Source organism: Desmodus rotundus, chromosome 9 (genome assembly GCF_022682495.2).
Source record: "Desmodus rotundus isolate HL8 chromosome 9, HLdesRot8A.1, whole genome shotgun sequence".
Taxonomy (NCBI): domain Eukaryota; kingdom Metazoa; phylum Chordata; class Mammalia; order Chiroptera; family Phyllostomidae; genus Desmodus; species Desmodus rotundus.
Genome location: NC_071395.1, coordinates 13462335 through 13480206, shown reverse-complemented (window position 1 = coordinate 13480206; position 17872 = coordinate 13462335). Strand labels below are relative to the sequence as shown.

General features: G+C 38.9%; 1 long non-coding RNA gene across 1 annotated transcript; it reads left to right on the top strand.

Annotated features, from left to right (window-relative positions):
• Positions 1–1286: 1286 nt before the first annotated feature.
• On the top strand, positions 1287–7181 carry LOC123480622 (uncharacterized). Its single transcript, XR_006656707.3, has 3 exons — positions 1287–1521; positions 5190–5286; positions 6664–7181. It is a non-coding gene; the product is annotated as an uncharacterized lncRNA (long non-coding RNA).
• The last annotated feature ends 10691 nt before the right edge of the window (positions 7182–17872 follow it).

Below are 17872 nucleotides of genomic sequence, written 5' to 3'. Positions count from 1 at the left end.
CTTCTTGTTCCAAAGCAATCTTCCCATATCCCTCCAAATGGAATTAACCTCTGCTAGTCTAATTCTTGTGGATTATATCCTTTAAAATTCATTCATACATTCCGTTTTTCTTCTCTGATTCATTCTATAGGTGATACTGAGTGTCTGCGTAGCTGGCAGGCAGTTAGAAACTTGGTGTTTAGCCGTAGACCAGAGGCTTGGTTCTTCAAGGAGTTCACTGCCCGGTCTAGTGGTGGAGGCAGATATTTTTTAAAAATAGCGAAGTGACTAATTATTAATTACCATGTATGAAGTGAATGATCTAGGAGTTTGGCAGAGAGTCATGGTGTAGGTCCGGGGTTCTTGCTTTAGAAGGGTGGGCAGGGATGGTCTCTCCGATGTCATTGTCATCTAGATTAAGCTGTAAAGGAAAAAGAATCATCCAGCAAAGGAAGGGAGGGGACCAGCAGGGACTGTGTGTTTGGGTGCAGGCAGTGCATGGGCCACTGAGCGTGAAGCTGGGGGAGAGATGAGATCAGAGTTAGCACAAGCCTTTTGGTTCAGGCAAAGGAATTCAAGTTCTATGTGCAATTAGAAGCAATTACAAGGTTCCAAGCAGAGGACTGATGTGACCTACTTTATATTGTTAAAGGGTCACTGCAGTCGCTGTGCGGAAGCTGGATCACAGGGGATCAAAGCTGAAAGCTGTGAGGCAGTCGGCAGTGAGAGGGGGCGGTAGCTGCCGCAAAGGCAAGTCGAGCGATTCTGTGTAACGTTCGGGGAATAAGAACTACAGGACTTACTGGTGGGTGGGCGGTGAGGGGGAGTGAAGGGTAGCAAGTAATTAAGGCGAGCTTCATTTTTGACATGAGAGACTGACAAGTGGCAGTGACATTCTGAGATGCAGGAGAAAGAGGCAGGGATAGGTCTGAGGGGAAACCAATTGTTTGGCTTTGAACCTGAGAGGTTCAGCTGTTCTAGTCATCCGTTCCAAGCAGAAATCTGGCTCTCATCATGGAGATGAATGTGGGTTCAGAGAAGAGTCTGAGGTGGGAATAGAGTAGTGTAAGCTGTCAGGACGTGTAAATGAATAAAAATAAGGAACAGTAGGTAGCACTTGTTGGCTGAAAATGACAAAACAACTGGCTTAAACAAAAAGGCGATTTCTTGACTCGTAAACTGAAAAAGAGCAGGGGTTGAGCTTTAGCACATCCGCTGCCTGACGTTTAAGTGCGTAAAAGATGGTTTCGGTTTCTCTCCTAGGCTTACCTAGTCCTTCAGGCTAAAGTTGTAAGGGGAAATAGAGATCCTTTCTCTCCCAGCAATCCTATCAATCCCCAAAAGGGCTCTTGCTGGGGACCAGTTTGGGCCCCTCCAAGCCTCCATGGCAGGCAAAGTGGGCTCTTAGAATGACCACCTTATAAGGCACTGGGGAAGAGAACTCCCCAAAGGAAAAGACAGGGGCAAATAGACATCTGTTTCTTCTGGGGAGTGAGGACAATGAGGAAAAGACCTGAGACCAGGCCCTCTGGAGCTCTAACGGTAAGAGTTAAGTTATAATAAAGGCAGCCTGATTTTAATAGAAATTACTTTCGTGTAAAGTTGCATTTTTTGGAGTTAGATGCTATCTAATGTATGGAAACAAGCAGAATCTCATACGCTGCTGCCGGTGGGAGTGCAAAATGACACCGCCACTTAGGAAAACAGCCGGACAGTGTCCTAGGAAGTTAACATACGTTTGTTTAATGCCTAAGCCAGCCACCTTACTCTCAGGTATTCACCCAAGAGAAAGAAAAAGGTATGTTCATAGGGAAACCTATACACAGAAGTTATGGAGACTGTATTAATAATGGCCAACACCTGGAAACAATTCAAATTCCCTTCAACCACTGAATGGATAAAGAAATCGTGGTGCATCCCTACACTGGGATGTCACCCACCAACACGTGACAACCAATGCAATGCGGGATTCTGGGTTGGGTCCTGGAATAGAAAAAGGGCGTTGGTGGGAAATCGGAATGAAGTCTCCGGTTTAGTTAATGGTATCATACCGAAGGTTGTGTAAGACGGTGACCTTATGAGAAGCCAGGGAGAGTGGTAAAGGAAGTCTCTGTACCATCTTTACAACTCTCGTAAGTTTAAAAGTATCTCAGATCTTTTTAAATGCTCTATCTTCATCTCTGGTGGTTTTACACCTTGTCCACCTGCTAATTTGCTCAGGATGTGACAAGAAAAGGAGATAATCTAAACAAATTTTCTAAGATCTCCCTTAATAAGTAATCTCGGGGGGGTTTAATTATCTTATAACTGTATACTGTACTAAGTTAACTGACTAATGATTTTCTAGCACAACCTATATCATCTTTATAAACATTGTCAGAACACCTAGGAAAATTGAGTATAAGAATTTTATTTGAATTATTTCTTCCTTTAGAAAATATTTTTAGTAAATATCTTTTCTAAGTGTACTTCTTTAGAAAATGGCCGGAGAAAGAGGTAATCTATAAAGACTTGAGAGAAAACTAATAGTTTAAATATAATTTAAAAAACTCTTGATGTATGAGTATGTCCTATAAGGAAATTTTATATTTTTGAGGCATTTCTTGAAATTAATAGTTCTTAGAGTATCCTTTTGAGGAAGAAAATTGCAAGGGTATCATATGACTTTGTTGTAGACCTGAGGGATAATGTAGATATTACTTTTAAACTGTGTGTTTAAGATAAAAACACACATTTGTTTTTTCTGCCTTTGTATACTACTATCTTTTGGCATGGATTCTTCTCCATTTAAAGAATATGAGCATTCAAAATTTATAACTGAGAGGATTGGAAAAAAGCTTTTCTGTATACATTAATTCAAATTTCATGGATGTTGCACATATAATGGTTTTCAATCTTTAAATCAGCTTAGATCAAATACTAAAAATTTTCTGGACAAGGGCGGGGGAAAGCACTTAGACAAACGTAAGCAAGTGAACACATTATCTGACTGTGGATACCATGGGACCCAAAACCAATAAGATACTATCAAAAAAAAAAAAGCTTTTCCCAAATATTACAATGCATGGTGAATTTTTGAGAGGAGAAAAAACAGTCTGCCTGAACTGTGCAATTGATTTTGCTTGCAGATGCTGCACTAGAAAAACATTTCAAGGAGATAGAGTCAATCATCAAGGAAGCCGACACGCACCTGCCACTCTTCCGTGGTGATTCTACTCTCATTAAATCCAGAGGCAGAGAGATGAGCAAAGAGAGACTACTTCCTCACACAATACAATTTCAACTACCTAGAAGGTTCAACATGCACTTGGATGCAAATTTTAGTCAGTTATAGGCGTCCAAGAGCTGCTTAATGAGTTGAATTGACCTTTGGTCAGAAAAGGCCGTTAGTGCTAAGGTATGGAATAATATATACTTCCTTTTTAGTGGGAAAAAAGGAAATAAAGGAACTGTTAATAAAAAATTCATCTGAGTAAATTTTGAAGATCTTATTGGCTTTATTCGATGATTCTTGAATCAGGCAACATCTGACCTGATAGGTAGAAAGGAGCTCTAAGGAGCAGAAGGGAGTGGGAACAAGGAAGTTATACCAGACGAAAAGCAGGTTGATGATTGCAAAGTCACTGTCCTCACAGGGGTGTCCCACCTTTGGGTGTCTCTGGGCCACCCTGGAAGAAGAAGAGTTGTCTTGGGCCACACGTTAAATACACAAACACTAACAAAGACTGATGAGCAAAAAAAGGTTTTCAGTAAATTTACGATTTTGTGCGGGGCCTCATGCATAGCCATCCTGGGCTGCATGCAGCTCATGGACCCCGGGGTGGACACCCCTGCTGGGTGGCAGGGGTCCACCAGGCAGGTGACCTAACTAGTGCTGGTCAGGTGATTCCTGATTGACTGGTTTAAGATTCCTTTTCCAGGAGAGCTGAAACCATAATTATGTTAGGTCTTGGTCTGGTGATGTGGGGTTTAACACAAGTAACTCCATTGGGGGCTGCTGTCTTGTTTTCAACACTGCCACACCGTTTTCTGTTGAGTACTGCTTATTGCACAGAAAATCTCTGTGAGGTTTGTAGAATATTTTTACTCATTTTTGTTTTTCTTGGTTTTGTTTATTAGTTCGTTAGTTTGTTTGCTTGCTTTTTTTGTCTTCCATAGACAGCCATCTGCCTCAAACAATACAGGTCTGTTTTATCTGAAAGAGAGATTGGTCCACTGAAAATGGATTCCATTTTGCTCTAACTATTCTGTGGTCTGAGTGTAATTTCAGAATAAATGTATTAGAGAAATGAATCCCAGAGACACTAGTAGTAACAATGTAATGCCAGTTCATTCTCCTTTGGCTTTAGGTACTCTTATGTCAGAAAAGGTAATAGTTCTTTTGCTTAGTTTTGTTCACTTTTAAATGGAGCTAATACTGCCTATCCAAAACACACATAAATTATTTGTTTTCTTGAAAGAATATAATGTTTTGAAGGATCTGGCACCCTTGGACTTGAGATAAAATATTATTAGTTGCATTATGAATTCTTGTTTGCATGGCATCTTTGGTAGATGAGATCTATACCAACTGGATGAGTGAAACTATTTTCTGATTTTTCAATTTCCTAATAAGGAATAAAAATGTATCTTCTTACTCTAGCTCTACAAGATAACTAGAAATGTCCTTAAGACATCTGCAATCCTAAATGAATAAAATTGTATTGAATACTGTACATCTATTAACTAGGACAGGGGTGTCAAACTCACTTTCACCAGGGGCCACGTCAGCCTCATTGTTGCCTTCAAAGGGCCAAATGTAATTTTAGGGCTGTATAACTGTAACTACTCCTTAACAGTTAAGCGAGAGGTCGGTGCTGCCACTGGGTACAAAGTGGAGGGCTGGATTTTGCCCTTGGGTCTTGTGTTTGCCACCTGTGAAGTAGGAGCTGTATTTAAAATTTGCTGGCATTCTTCTCTTTTCTCTCAATCACACTATCCATCATTACCAAATCACAGTTCTTCAAGTCATCTGTTATTTCTACCTTTACCTTGTAGATTTGCCATACTGAAAATTGGGGCCATCGGGTAAATGAAAGAATCCTCTCAGAGAGGAAGAGCTGTAATCAATTTAAAAATCATCTTTCATTTGTCAGATTGGGCAGGGCAGGTGTCCAGGTCCTTTCTGTGAGACACGGAAAAGTAATCACTATTTTTATTTTGCAAAGCAGAAAAACCAAAAACACAGAACGGAAGTTATCACGTGCACACAGGGCTCACTTCTCTGAACTCACCCCATGGCAGACTGCAGGCTACAGCTCTCACGAGGTGAGTGTATCACCCTCCCGGGTAACAGAGTGAGCAGCCGGAACCCCACCACTGCAATGCAAATCAGAATCTGCTTCATAATAGTACCTATCCATGCCTCCTTCAGGCAAGTTGTGTGTGTGAAGAAACATTCTTTCCAGGCTAGTGGAAACTTAGGGATCACTTTGGAATAAATTTAGATACACAAAGAAGTCCAAGAACAGATTCAGTTTAGTTCCACACATGTCTACGGAGCATGTCCTATGCACTGCGCCCTGTAGGAGGGGATTGGATTCAAGAGTAAACAAGGTTTTCCCAATGTAGTGGATAAGACAAACAAGAAGCTACAATTTTAATATTACACGGAGGGATTTAAGAATACAGAAGGAAGTTGGTGTGCCAGTCCTGGAGAGAAAGAAGGGATAAAGGAAATCTCGCAGAAGGATGCCACAGTTAATCCGAAACGATACACAGCGTTAGCTAGGGGAACAGATTGGAACATTGTACCAAATCACCTGACAAAGTTACGGAGTGAAAAATGGGTGTGATTACTAGCAGCTTCATGCTTTAAGTCTAGTGGTGGTTGCAACAGAATGATTTACAGGAAGGGTAAAAAACAAACAGGTTTAATCAGGAAGAGACCAGAGATTAAGTACTTCTTTTACAAAGAATAACACGGTAATCCTGAGCTGTCTTCGGGCATGTCCCAATTGACCATGTTTTTTAAAGTCTGTCTGTTCATATGCTAGTGTATGGTCGGTTTTAAATGTCAGATAAAAAGCTAATCTTTGAAGTGAAAACAACCTATTTGTATTTATTTATTCATGAGAATCCTAAATGGATAACCGCAAGATGTGCTCACACAGCTAAAGATGTGGGTGTGCGCACACATCCCAAACAATACAACTCCATTTGCATTAAACTTGTTCAGTCAGATCAGTTTTGCAGACAAGTAGGCGGGAGCTGTGACACTTAATTCTTCTTGATCTTCCACCTGGTAAATTTCATTTCCCACTGTGTTTCCCTGCCATTTATTTTTAACATTGTATTTGTTTGGACATCATTAACAAAGAAAATAGCATTCTTCTCGAAGTTATACGGTGCCGGAGAGCATTTCAGACATTTCAATGAGAAAACAATCACATAAATTCACATACTCAGCTCTTTGGTCACACAATCAAATTAAGTTGGAAATACATTCTATTCATGAAGTCTGAGACTATTTGATTGTTTGGTAGACACGAAGGGTGTGCAGATCAATGAGCTCCATAAGGATAAGAAGAAATCCAAAGTGTACTTCCTACTCCAGAAATATATAGTTTAGATGGGGAGAATCAACTACTATGTATCTGCTGACTCAGTGAGAGGCATTTTGTTAACTTTACCTTGTTTTTTCAGAACAACACTGGAAGGTGAGGAAATAAGGTCAGAAAGAGAACACAGTGCATCGTCAGTCTCACGCCGAGGACTTCTGAGTCTGTGACCAGCGCCCTCTGTACGACAGTGGCCTCACTGCCACTGGGAGCAATTACATCCATGTAAAGAGTGAATGATGACAATATGGTTTAGCTGCACCCATAAGAAAATAAAATTTGTGAAAACCCACATTTATGAGATAGAAAAATTAGGAGATACTTGTAGGAATTTTGAAGGAATCTGAACATTTGTTTGTTGTCAACAAGTACAGATCATTTACTCAGTGCTTTATGGCGATTGTCTCATTCAGTCCTCAGAACAATTGTATGAAGTAGACTGTTATGCCAGTGAGAGGAACATACGACATTTGCCCTCAAGAGTGAGCCCAGACCTTGCTTTGCTCCGAACTACTCTGCAGCCTACCCCCAACTTCCTGGCGCATTGGAAGGCTGACTACACGCAACCTTGGAAGTGAGGCAGCCCTCTCAGGTAGTATATGTGAGTGGGAAACTAAAAAACTACAGATGTTTTCCATTTAAACAAAATTTTGCAAACCTTTTCTCTGCACATGAGTTGGGATTTATCTCTAAAAGTTTAGAGTATAATATTAAACTAACATGACAATAATGGGAATATATTTTTAAAGTATAAATGGTTGTCAAAGATTTGGAAGAGATTTTTTTGTTTATTTAAAATTCCACCTAACATATTTAGTCTGCTTCCTAGTTGTATTTCAGGTATAGTCTAAGGAATTCCTTTATAGAACTCTAAGAACTTAAAACCCAAAGCAAACAATATTGTCACTTTTGTAAGAGTTAAAGTAGAATAAGAATCTAGCCCAATTTTTCATTGCATCTCACCTAGATTCTTAAGGAAGTAAGACTCTGAAGAGAGAAAGAGAAAAGAACATAGCCTTCGAGTCAATCAAATCCCAATTTGCCACTTTCTTGCTGTGTGAATTTGGGAGCAAAATCTGCTTCTTCACCTGGAATGGGGACAATGACATCTATGTCATGGAGCAGTGGTGAGGACCAAATGGAGTAAAAGCGACATGTTCTTGGCACTTAAGGGGTAGTTATTATAGGAATTATATTTCTTATCAGGATCACTTTAAAAATAAAAATAAAGTAAGTTGTTGGTGTTTTTATTTTAAATAAATGGCAACGTAAGGCCTACAACTCCAAATATTTAACAGCCCAATACCGTTCTTTGTTCTGAGGGCGGAACGGGAGTGTCAGGTTTATAAAGGGAAGTCAGGTAGAAAAGCTGACTAGATATTCTTCTCTGACTAGAGAATATCCATGCTCTTGGGTTTCTTCCTTTCTTTCTTTCTTTCTTTTTTTTCACTTTTTTGTTTTGCCTGCCCTGGTTTCCTTCTTTAAAAAAAAAAGAGTTTTAATTATTATTAGCATGTCACCTATCAGAACTACATTATAATTACAGTCACAACAAAAAAAGGACACATAGAGAGTAAATGTAGAAAATAAGGGGTTTATCCTTGTGGTTGTGGTTTGTGGTTTTTAATCCTATTTCCTTCAGTGTGCTGGGTGCAGAAAATGGAAAGTAGGCCTCATATGCAAAGCTTTGAGGCCCTATTCTTTTCCTTAAGAAGAGATCAATACCACACTCCTCTGCTCTGCATGTAAGAACCACCTCTCTGAATCCTTTCTTGAGGACAGATCTTCAATACACTTGGAACAGAAGACAGAGAATAAAATTGTTAGGCTATTGATTTACCAGCAGGGTTTAAAGGGCCATGTCCAACAACAGCGTGCTTTCAATGGCAATAATGATCTCACCAGGAAACTCATGACCTACTCTGTTACAACCAGTTTCGTACCTTCACACACGGCCATCTTTGCTGCTGATTGTCATTAGCCCAATGAGAAAAGTGTTGACTTCAGAACTTTCTTTGTTTTAACTCCATTTGGAAGCTAGAGCTACCCAGCATGCTTCAGTATAAAACAGTTATGAAGGTCACTATAGAAGTGGATGAAATAATTATGAATATTGGTGGTGTAATTTACAGTTTACAAAAAAATCTTTCCAGTAAGCAGGATACGTAGCTGCTATGTTCTCGATCAATTTCAAATACTTTAAATATGATGTTTCTTTTTTCTCATAAATGCAGTGAGGATGAAGGGGTCACATAATTGAACTTGACTGCAGGATGTAAGTGAATTTCTCTGTGTGAATATTATCTGAAGGTAATGAGAAACAAACCACAATAATGCTTTCTGTATCTATGCCTGGGAAGCTACAAAAGGTTCGCTATCTTATGAAATTGCCCATGGGGGTCAGGTTTTTCTTAAAATTAATCCATTTGCAAAGACTACACACAACGTCAGGAGTACAAATGGGGGTGGGGTTCCTGAATTACTGAGCTAAAATCTGCTAGATGAGCTGCAGATTACTCAGAGAAGACCTCAAAGGTGTTCGTCTAGTCCAGGCTCAAGTTCAAGATTTCATTTTCTCTGTATCATCATTTAAATTTTCCCCCAGACTTCTCCAGCACATCTGTTGTGTTGGGGATGCTCTGAACAGGGAGGCCCCACCGCAACCCTGGGGAACACGCAAAGCTCTGGATTTAGGGTCTGGAGGGTAACGCCGATTGGTTCTTACTATCTTAGGTGGCCTTTGAACTTAGCTCTCATTAGCTGTAAAATGAGGGAGTTGAGCTAACGTAGGTTGTGGAGAAACTCTTTACTTCACCTTAATTGTTCTGTAATGTCAATCTCTTCAAAACCTCACCGGTCTGCTTACCAAGAGCTTGGGTGAGGCAGCACCACCCGATCCTGCCCGGAGTTTTGCAGTAAGCCTTCCCTCAACTCTCTTTTCCTCTGGCTTCTTCCTCTATTCCCTGTAGTTTCTACCAACCAGAAGTTAGAACTACTTTTCTGGTGAGTATGCATATTACGTAATGTTGGCTACCACACCGCCTCACATCAGAAACATTTTCTGCTTGATCGGTCCTTGGTGTTGGGTACATTAAACGTTGGGCTAATGTTGTTTCACGGTAAACTGGTTGTTTTCTTCCTGGCAAGCCAGAGATTCTCAGAAAGGTGTTGCATTGTGGTTTTTCGTGTTCCCTATCAACCACTCACCTAATTGTCTTAGGTGATCATTTTACCAGGATCGGTAATATCACGAGAGGTTCCAAAATGCTGATGATGTTACCCTATAGTTTTATTATGTGGACTTCTTCCATGTTACTTCCTTTACAGGCCTGGTAAATTTCCTACGGGCTGTAACCCACCACATCCAGGTACTGCTTCACTTGCTTTCAGAGCAACACTCACTGTCTGCACATACTGACCTCTGACCTGTGGTGACCCCCAGATTGTTCTGCGGGCTGCCACGCCGCAGTGTCCTTAGTGGCTCCATCTCTCCTGCAGCCCAGTTTAATCAGAAAGCAAATTACAACAGGTGTCATTCCAATCCCTTGATTGTTTTTGTGAGGCAGCACCAGAGCTCACGCTCCACAGAACTTCGCCCCCATCTTCAGCACCTTAAATGGGGTGGCCATTCAGTGTGTGGGATAACTTGCTGAGATATAGGCTTGTCCCATATTTATTACCATCTTTAAAGTTGGAATTGTCTCCCCCTCCATAATCTCTCTGGCTCTGGGAACTACTAGGCCACCATCTTTGTTTTCACCAGTCAAACAACACCGATTGTAAAGGGTAAGTTGCCTACTTAATATATTTCCATTCAGTAGGTGTATTTGATGCCATGTGGACCTATAAGAAAGAGTGCAGGGCATCTGTTAATGTAAAATTTTAAAGCCAATTTTATTATCTCTGTAATTCATTTGATTAGTTAACTAAACAAATAAAAGTGGATTAAGTAGTTCATTGTACAATGCACAGCTTATTTCATTAGTGTCCAGACAGATTTTTATTATGACAATCATTTTTATGCAAACCTAATTATTTTCAAATTTTTAAATACAAGTTTTAAGTCACCAGTGCATTCAAAACAACTTTGATGTGGAACAAGTCTCATTATTCTTGGTTTCATATAAACATACGTTGTTTTTATTTGCATTGAAGTAGTGAATAGTGTTAACCAGAGTTAACAGAAGTGTTCAGCATGCTGAATATTGACTTTCTGACAAATCTTCTCTCAATTTAAACTTAGCTGCAGAGACCATATAATCACACAAAAGCAACCTCAGCCTTTTTAACAACATAGATCACTTTCTTTCCTTTCCAAATGATGCTTAATTATTTTCATGAAAGTATTTTAACAAAAATCATCTCCTCTGCTATTTGTTCCAACATATTGCTAAGTAGGCAAAATATGCAAGCGCAGAGACAAGTTTAGGGTACGAGACCGAATTCATGTAGGGCCTGAGGAACTGCAGTTTGACAAAGAATGTTCTCTTCCTTTCAGGCCACGGTAGACACATGTTAAGTTTTCACTGGTTTTCCCGGTTTGGGTGGAATATCAGCAACAAGATGGCAAGCTTTACCTAATAAACTGTCTTCCTTATTAAAAACATTTTGATTTTCCTATATGAACTAGTGAAATTTTAAATTGAAAGAGCTAAGAAGGCAGCTTGTCACAATTTATAGACAATTTAAAAAAAGGGAGTAAGCAAGTAATGACAATTTTGAAAGTGTCTTAAGTATTGACATTGTCATAACTTACTTGGAAAGGCAAGATAATTGGCCTCAGTAGAAATGAAACAATATGCAAGCATTTCCAATTTCTGACTTAATGAAAGTTACAAAATGATGAAAATATAATTCATTCTTACCACAGTTAAAACACTTTTTTAAGTATTTATTTATTTTGTTTTTCTCTCCACCATTTATCCCTCCCTATGCCCACTTCCACCTCCACCCGCCCCTCCCCCTTCGTCACCACGCTGTGGTTCATGCCCGTGACTTCTTTCTCCGTTTTTTCTTTTTCGCTCAATACCCCCGAGCCTCCCTTCCCTAGAGCTGTCAGCCTGCTCTCTCTCTATGAGTCTGTCCCCATTGTCCTTGTTAGTTCAGTTTGTTCGTTGGATTCTACATATGAGTGAAATCATATGGTATTTGTCTTTCTCTAACTGGCTTATTTCACTTAGCATAATGTTCTCCAGGTTCATCCATACTAAGGGTAAAATTCTCTTCCTTTTTATGGCTGCGTAGTATTCCATTGTGTCAATGTACCACAGCTTTTTTATCCACTCACCTACTGATGGACACTTGGGCAGCTTCAAACCTTGGGGATTGTAAATAGCACAGCAGCGTAATGGCCCTTCTGGGTTCTCACTGACTAGAAAAAATGGATAAAGTGTTGAGCTTGACAGTGGGCCCTGTATGAGACCATCAGAACCATGCAATGTAATTGTAGAATAGAGTCAGAAATTTTGAAATATTTGAGGTGTAAGTAAATTTCTTCAATAAACATAAATATCCTCATCTAAACATCATTTGTTGTAAGAAGCTAAAGGCATACATATTCATAGTTATTATGCATTGCCTCCTCCAAAAAACACTGAAGTTTTGGATTTTTGTTTTTGATTGTTTTTCAATAACAAACTTAATAAGTGAGACAAGTATCGTACTTGCAGGTAAAATGCAAATATTCCCATCCTCTGCCCACCCCTCTTGCAGACGGGTGACAGGGAACTCCAGGTAATCTTTCCTAGGGAGTACGTCTGAGACTTTGGCCGCAGCATTGTGATGGGGGGAGATTTGTCGTCATGTAATAGAAAGTGGGCGGCTTGGGAGCTAGGTAGATGTGGATTCGAACCCTAAAGTTTCTCTCTACTGTTCCAGGCAAGTTAGTTTTCTCCGCCTAAACTGTGTCAATAGCCATTGTTATGTCCTCCTCACTCAATTATCTGAAAGCTTAACGACCCCACATTCACAGAAGAAATGAAGAGACCATGTATGCGTTGGCACCGGTAGTGCAAACAGGGAAATACCAAGACTTAGAATAACTTTATGCCTTTCAAAGTGGAAAAAATGGTAAAAATCTACAAGTATGGGAACAAAAAACCCCAGAAAAATATATAATTATCTTGATATGAAAAGAAAGGCAAATAGTGCACAGCTTATTTTTCTCCAATGACTGAGGTGGAATTTTCCATTTCTGCCTTCTTTGCGTTATCTCATGCTAACAATTGAGCAAATAAATTCAGTGCATTTGTCTTTGCAACAAAGGGCTGAGTTGTGGCAGCAAGAATATTCTGGAATCAGTCTTACCAAAAGACATGTGTACCCTCCAAATTTGAGAACATCTTCAAAAATCACAGCTGAAGAATATTGATGTTTGGAAAACAAAATAAACATAAACTATGTGCTATTATAATACTTTCTTATAAACTTTGTATCCAAAGGTTTATTTCTACCACAAGTAACTGGACAAATATTCTCATCTTACACTCTTCTGTGTTTATGATTAAAATATACTTAAGTTACAGAAATTGTCAGTGCTGTACATGTTAAGCTTGGGTATCTTTGGTAATCAATGGAAAAGGAGTTGGACATTCTAATAGTAATATTATGAAGTTTTTAAAAGGTATGTTGGGAGCAGCCAATGAAGAGCAATACGAAAACACTTTAAACATTTCCTTCCCTCCCTCCTTCCTTACTTCTTTCTTTTCTTTCTTCCTTCCCTCTTTCCATCCTTCCTTCCTATCCTTTGTAATTCACCTGCTTAAACAAACTCATTGATGTCTCCTTTAAGAAGCCTCAGCTGGGGGCCATTTCCTACAGGATAATAGCTGGATACAAAAATCTATCAGAAGACAAAATACACTGGCCAGCCGGCTTGGTCCAGGCCTTGCTGCCACTCTTACTGCAAGGCTGTGGATTGTCACCACTCCTGAGTCAACTACGACTTTGCTCTCACGTTCCAAACCAAGATTTCATTTGTCAGAATATCTTCATGTATCTCTCCTACTAGCAGGTTGCTAAAGGGCTTCTTATTCAATAATTTCAGTTACAAAAATACACTGGCTGGAGGAAACAAAATGAATGCTAGTAGTTTCTTATGGTTGCTGTAGCAAATTACCATAAACTTAATTAAAATAATACAAATTTATTATTACAGTGTTGGAGGTCAGACGTTCAAAATGGGTCACACTAAGTTAAAATCGAGGTGTTGGCCGAGCTGCATTCCTTCTAAAGGTCCTAAGGGAATGTAGCGGGTTGAACAGTGACCTCCAAAAAGATATGTGCACATCCTATAGTTTGTCCGTACTCTGTATTAATAGGGCACCACTAGTAACACGTGCCTGCTAAGCACTTGAGATAGAGCTAGTCCAAACTGAGAAATGTCTTAAGTGCAAAATCTGCACCAGGTCTCAAAGACTTAGGGTGAAAAAATCTACGGACTATCTCATTAATAATAGCAATCACATGTTGAACTGGTAATATTTTGAAAATATGACATCAAAGTTAATTCCACCTGTTTAAAAACTTTTTAAATGTTACTAGAAAATTTGAAAATACACGTGTGGCTTTAATTCTGTGGGACAGTGCTGGTTTGCATTCTTGACTTTAGTTCTTTGAAGAGCAAAGACTAATCTGAGCACATAGGAACAGCAAGGAAAGTCTGCCTACTTCTCCTACTTCTGTTCTGATTTCCTGCATCGGTCCTTGTTTTTCCTAATGAATTAGGTAATGGAGAGAGACTTTCTCTTCATAACCTCAGCATTATTAACTTCGAGCTCAATAAATACACAATAAATAAATGAACAAATGAGATGAATGAATAACCATATGAATGAATAATCATTTGAGTTAGTGAATATATGGAGCAGCACCTAAATTATACATTTAAACATTTAATCTTTTATTACTGTATGTTTTGAGTACATATATATATCCCAGAATCTTGTGAATATACAATTAGAGAGAAAATATTTTTATTCAGGTAAAACACCCCTCCAGCCTAGTGCAAGATGTTCCAACCTTACGGTAACAAAAATGACATATACCCTCAACTATTCTCTCAGTTTGTATTAGTCATTTGTAGCTTTTTGTTTACTTGCTTATAAACAAGTCAATTGAGATAATACTACTTGTCAGCAACTCTGAATGTGAACAAAGTTCTCCAGGCCCTTTACATTTAGTGGACATACTCTTCATCAACTAATTCTATGCATGAGAAATCTTATGGGAAACCCATAGGACAAGCAACACAAACTAACATTCTCTGATTTAACAAAACTTCACGAGTGCATTCCATGTACCAGCTAGTGCGCTAGTTAATTCATATGCATAATTTCATCTAATATTTAGTATATTCCAATAAATCTCACTTCCACATTTTACTAATGAAGAAAGCTGCAGAGCTGAACTGGCCTGGCCACAGTAGCATGCAGAGCAGGGATGGTAGAAACGATCAAGAGAGGATTCAGAAAGTTTTATTTGATGTGAATATTTTATTGAGCAAGAAGGAAAATGTTTGCCAACAGTGAAACTTCAAAATGAAAAGTGCTCATTTCTCAGCAGTACAGCTCACGAATGAGGAAGTACAGTCCACTGTTTTCCACTGTGACTGATTACTAGAAACTTACATTCCTGTTAGGTTAGGGTGATGTTGACTTAAGGAAAGCTTGTGTTTTATTTAAAGTCAGAGTCGGGATTTCACAGAAATCAAGACAGTTTAAGTTTGGGTTTCATGGTTATGGGATTAGCAGTAAACTCAAACTGTGAGCTCCATTTGGGGTCTTCTTCAATGCCACAAATCAGTCTTAATGCTTATTCTAAGGCCTCTGTTCTACTACAAAAAATTTCTATGTGCACTTAAAACTTTATATAACTTAAACAAATCTTTGATAACCATTTCTCAGGAAACAATGTTGCCTTTAAATATTAAATACATGTAATGACTACTGTGCATCTTAGCATTTGGCTCCATAAGCCGTTGCAGGTGTTAACAGTGATTGGTAGGGAGAGAGGGCTGTGCAAAATCCACTCCTCTGAAGAAAGTCTCCAGTGTCTGCCATCTCAGGGGCCCTTCTCCGCTTTTTGTTTGTTTTTATAACAGTCCCTGAAATTTCCTTTGCATACCATACCCATGATGTTTGAACGAAGGTGTGTGAATCTGTGCTTCAGCTCCACCAAGTTGTGACAGACTAGGGAAGCATCACACAACGGAAAAGGAACCTAGCTAGGAAATGAGGTTCCTTCAGTCTAATCCCAGCTCTGCCACTAACTGGCTGTAAGACCTTGACAAATTTACGTAAATTATCCAGGTGTCTACACCTGCACAATAAGGGGTTGGTCCCCCTGTGACCTCTGGGAGTTCAGCTAGTTGTTCTGTGACCTTGCCTAAAAGAAGGTCTGAAGATTCAACACTCAAGGAACTGTTAAGAGTTTATTTCTGAGTTTATTTCAGGCCCAAAATAATCAATCCAAACCAAGCACTTGTACCTTACTTTGGAAATTGGTTATTGAATGACAAATAATCAATATTGATCTGATTAACATCAATTCATAATGAGAAGGCATAGAAAACAGAAGGTTGTACTATATCAAAGAATCAATTCAAGAATTTGTCAGAGTCGACTCTTGAAGGAGGTAAGTCTCCATAGTGAAAAAGTTCCATTCCTAGACAAGTATTTGTACAATTTTAGAACCGGAGAAATAAAGACACATTTTTCACAGTTTCCGGAGAGAAAGAGATAGGTCACCCACAGAGGAATGATCAGTTGGGTACCAGCCTTCCCATCACTCCCGCTGACGTCAGATGGTCATGGAGCAAAGCCCTCCGAGACCTGAAAGAAATGGATTTTGGATTAAAATTCTAAGTCTAGCCAAATTTTCAGTCAAATGTCTGGAATAAACACAGTTTCAAGTTTTTTTTTCCCTAAGTACAAATTTTTAGGAATATCACTTCCCCCCACATGTTAACTCAAGAAATATAAGGTTGAAATCCAAGAAAAACAAAGGCAAGTTCCAGGAAAGAGGCCTCTTTCCCAGAGAGAAGCCCCAGGATGACCGCTTCGAAATTGTCCTCAAAAGGGACTTGTCCAGGTGGCAGTTGGGGGACAGGGTGTTCTAGGGTAAAGAGAGTAAAACAAATGAACAAACACTCCACGGAAGGTATGATAAAATAAACAATTTAAATGTAATATTTGGATAAAGAGACAAAGAGGGTTAAAAAAATGAGAACCTCTTGGAAAATGAAAAAGCTGCAAAAGAATACATTTTTAAGTAAACTATACTTCATTTATTGCCTTAATTAAAATATTGATTTGACTATACTAGGAGGTTGGTGGATCAAGACAAAGAGGTAAATAAATAACTCCTAAAGTTGAATAATTGAAAAACAGCAGTACAAGGCAGTCTTTAGGGATGATGGAAAGAACAACAAAAGAATCAGTTAAGAAATCAGCTAAGAATCAAAAGGTAGAAATTCCGGTTATAAAATAAATAACTCATGGGGGTGTAATATACAGCATGGTGCCCATAGTTAATACTGAAATACGTATTCAGAGTTGCTAAGAGGCCAGATCTTAACAGTTCTCCTCAGAAAAAGCATCAACTCTGTGTGTTGATGCTCATTAACTAGACGTGTGCTTATGATCGATATACACAAGAGTCCTATCGTTATGTTGTATACTCGAAACGAATGTAATGTTATGTCAATTATATTTCAATTCAAAAAAAAATAAATAGAAGAATCCACTAACAGAACTCCAAGGGGTCACCTCTACACAGGCGAACTGGAGACAGAGAAGAACATGTGTCCTTTCACAAAGCTGTCCTGCCCTGCATGGCATTTCCCCAGGGTCATGGAGAATTGATATTTAAGTATTTTCGTTTTTTAAAATGGTTATAATATTAGGAAAGATTTTTAAATACTTTTTAATATATGAACACAGAATCCATATTGCTCTGCATGGTCGGATCTAAAGTTAGTAAAATAAATAAATACTTGGTATGTTTGTCTTTTATATATCAGGTAATTTGTTTGATTTATTAAATTTTATTAAGTTGAATATGTATGTGTACTATATATATTATTTTTACTAAATTTGATGTACAGTAACTGAGAACACTGAAAAAGGAGACAAGAAGAACATAGAGAGCCAGGTTCATACGGAATGAACTGAGCGACCTTAGAGTTTAGTGTCTATATGGAATTTCCCACAGCGGTGGCCAGCAGTGTTTATGTGAGGCCAGGCAGAGTTTCAAGCAGCAAAGTTAGATCAGAGCCACTCACACCCAGCTCCTTC